Source organism: Gekko japonicus, unplaced genomic scaffold (assembly GCF_001447785.1).
Source record: "Gekko japonicus isolate JY-2015 unplaced genomic scaffold, Gekko_japonicus_V1.1 scaffold1354, whole genome shotgun sequence".
In the NCBI taxonomy this organism is placed as follows: Eukaryota; Metazoa; Chordata; class Lepidosauria; order Squamata; family Gekkonidae; genus Gekko; species Gekko japonicus.
The window spans coordinates 69,616-73,299 of NW_015173712.1; positions in this window are offsets into that span (position 1 = coordinate 69,616).

The window sequence follows — 3,684 nt, forward strand, 5'->3', positions numbered from 1 at the left end:
AGCAGCCGCCGCAAGAGCAGCTCTCTCTCTCTCTCTCTCTCTCTCTCTCTCTCTCTAAGCATGGCAGCAGCTCTGCTCTCCCTCACTAAGCATGGCTGCAGCTCTCTGCTTTGTTCAGCTCTGCATAGCTCTGCTCAGCTCAGCAGCTTCTCCCTCAAAAGCAAGGCAAGGCAAGGTGAGGCAAAGCGAGACAAGGTTGTAAGTGTGCTTTGCGTTATAAAGTGAAATCTCCAGGTGGGAGGCTCCTTGCCTGCTTGTGATCTCACCTGATCTTACAGATCCATCCCATAAATTCTCCTTATTGGCTGCATGTAGCAAGGGGCGGGATTCTATGGGTGGCGACGATATTTGAAACTTTACATCTATCTCATGGAATTCCATTTGGCCATGTGGTGAATCTCAACTGGAGGACATCTCTTTGTTCTGTTGATGACCCCTTGGCTTTACCAGCCTGCCAAGGCAGTGTAAACAGGAAACGGCCTATACAAATGCAGATCAGGTCTCTGTAAAACATGACACCCAGTCTCTCAGCAATGGAGAATATTCAACTTAAGAGTTGTTGTTTTCTGCTAACAAAGGCCCACCATGGCCCCTGCCACACGGCAGGGAAAACACTGGCCAAAGTGCGGCTTTTAAAAGCTGCACCAAAAAAGAGACGCTGTGGCGGGATCCCACGATCCCCTGAGCCACGGCTCCGTTGCTTCCCGGCACGATCAGATGCCGGGGAGGAAGAGACGATTGGGAGGGGGAGGCTGTTGAACTGTGCATGCTCAAGCATGCGCAGTACGGCCGGGGGCCGGGGATGCGCCGGCGATCCCACGGCCGGCAGTGATGTGGCCTTTCGGAAAGAACCACCTAGGTAGGTGGTTCTTTTTTGCTGCGGGGTTTGGCCGGGAGGGGCGGATTGGGAACGGGCCAGGAGCGGGCGCAGCACGATTCCCAGATGTTGCTGTGGGATCACGCCCGTTTGCTGCGGCCCCGATCCATCTCCCGGCCCAAAACGTCTCGTGTGAACAGGGCCCATGTTCGTCTTGTCCCCACAATGCTTTGCTAGCTGTATGTGTGTGCGTGCCTCATTAACATAGAAAGCAGGCAAGTCTCTTCTTATGTGAAATCTCTGTCACACAGTAGGTGCTTCCAAACAGCTTTTTCTTTGCCCATAGGGATTTATATGCACAGTCCATAAAAGTGTGTGTGTGTGTGTGTGTCAGCAAGCCCAAATACATAAAAGCAAGTATTTTAGCTCATCTGCTAACAGACCTCTGGGGTACATATGGGGAAAGGCGGTCCCTCAGGTATGCAGGTCCCTGGCCATAAAGGGCTTTAAAGGTGAGAACCGCACTTTGAAGCGAACCCGGTATGCTATAGGCAGCCAGTGCAACATCTTTAGCACAGGTCGGATATGCTCCTGAGTCAGGATTCCCATCAGCAACCTGGCCATGGCGTTTTGCACCAGCTGCAGCTTCTGGATTTGTGACAAGGGCAGCCCCATGTAGAGGGCATCACAGTAGTCCAGTCTCGACCATTGCATGGATAACTGTTGCCAGGTCATTGCGTTCAAGGAAGGGAACCAGTTGCCTGATCAGCCGAAGATGGTAAAAGGCCGATTTGGAAGTGGCTGCTACCTGGGCCTCCATTGTTAAGGAGGCATCTAGGAGCACTCCCAAACTCCTAACCTCCAGTGCTGGCATGAGTGGTGCCCCATCGAAGGTCAGGAGCAGGATCCCTACCCTTGGACCACTCCGACTCAGGCACAGGACCTCTGTCTTTGTCGGGTTCAATTTCAGCCGGCCCAGCTTAAGCCAACCAGCCACAGCTTGTAACACCCAGTCTAGGTCTTCTGGTTTGGAGTCCGATTGGCCATCCAGCAACAGATAGAGCTGCGTGTCATCTGCATACTGGTGACAACCCAGTCCATGCCTCCGAGCAATCTGGGCAAGAGGGCGCATATAGATGTTAAAAAGCATCGGAGACAACACCACCCCTTGAGGCACTCCACATTCCAATGGGTGTCTTCGGGGCAGCTGATCCCCCAGCACCACTCTTTGTCCCCGGTCTTGGAGAAAGGAAGCAAGCCACTGCAAGGCTAGTCCCTGAACTCCAATGTCAGTGAGGTGGTGGATCAGTAGCTGATGGTTGACTGTGTTGAATGCAACCAAGAGGTCTAACAACAACAGCACTGCTGATCCACCCCGCTCCAGGTGCCTCCGAAGGTCATCTGTGAGGGTGACCAATGCCGTTTCCGTCCCATGGCCTGGGCAAAAACCGGACTGGAAGGGATCTAAAATGGAAGTGTCATCCAGAAAGCCCTGTAACTGCATTCCCACTGCCTACTCTATTATCTTGCCCAAATAGGGCAAGTTGGAAACCGGCCAATAGTTGGCCAAATTGGCTGGATCCAGAGATGGCTTTTTCAGGAGGGGGCGCACCACTGCTTCCTTAAGTGCCTCCAGGAACAGCCCCTCAGAGAGGGACTTCTTGATGATCTCCCACAAGGCACCCCGGAACCCTTTGTGACCAGCTTTAATTAGCCACGAAGGACACAGGTCAAGGGAGCATGTGGTAGGGCGAACAGTTAGAAGCAATTTGTCAACTTCCTCTTGGCTGAGCGTGCTGAATATTCGAGTTCTTGTGTGTCTTTTCCTTATATTTTCTTAACAACTTGAATGCATGATGTTGCCATCAGTACTGATCACTTCTTGGGCCTTGAATTTATATCTTGCCTTTCTGCCCATTCATGCCACCAAACTGGCTAACAATTAAAAGCAGAAGTTTATAAAACATATCATAAAAACCATTAAAACCAAAGTAAAATACACATATAAAAATGCAGAACTAGCAATTCTTAGGGATCATTAAGGGACTGCCAGGAGAAACAAAGATATCTTCAACTGGTGGTGGAAGACAGTGAAGGAAGGGACAGCTGAATATCCCCAAGGGAAGAAATTCCATAATTTTGACACCACAAGCAAGGAGGTACTCTGTTGGCTTGCCATCCACCTAACCTCAGAAGGTGGAGGCACCCAAAGCAAAGCCTCAGAAGATTCATGTACTGTTTGGGTAGGTGTGTATGGAAATAGGCAATCCTTAAGTAAGGCTGGTCCTAAACCACAGAGGGCTTTCAAGGGCTGAATCAGAACCTTGAACTGGGTTTGGAAACAAATTGGTAGTCACTATAGATAGATCCTCCTGCCAACCTAGCAGTTCGAAAGCAAGAAATTGCAAGTAGATAAATAGATACCACTTTGGTGGGAAGGTAACAGCGTTCCGTGCACCTTGGTGTTTAGTCATGCCGGCCACATGACCATGGAAACGTCTTTGGACAGCACTGGCTCTTCGGCTTTGAAACAGAGATGAGCACCGCAACCCTAGAGTCGGATTCAACTGGCTTTCGAGCAAGGGAACCTTTACCTTTATAGATATATTGCCCTGATTTGGATAGCCCAGACTTGCCTGATCTTGTCAAATCTCAGAAGCTAAGCAGGGTTGACCCTGACTAGTACTTAGATGAGAGACCTCTGAAATACCAGGGTTATGATGTGGGGGCAGGCCATGGCAAATCACCTCTGAATGTCTCTTGCCTTGAAAAATCTATGGGGTCGCCATATGTCAGCTGTGACTTGATGGCAAAAAAAGGGTCAAGACGGGAGTGATATGGTCCCTATGACCCACTCCAGCCAACAT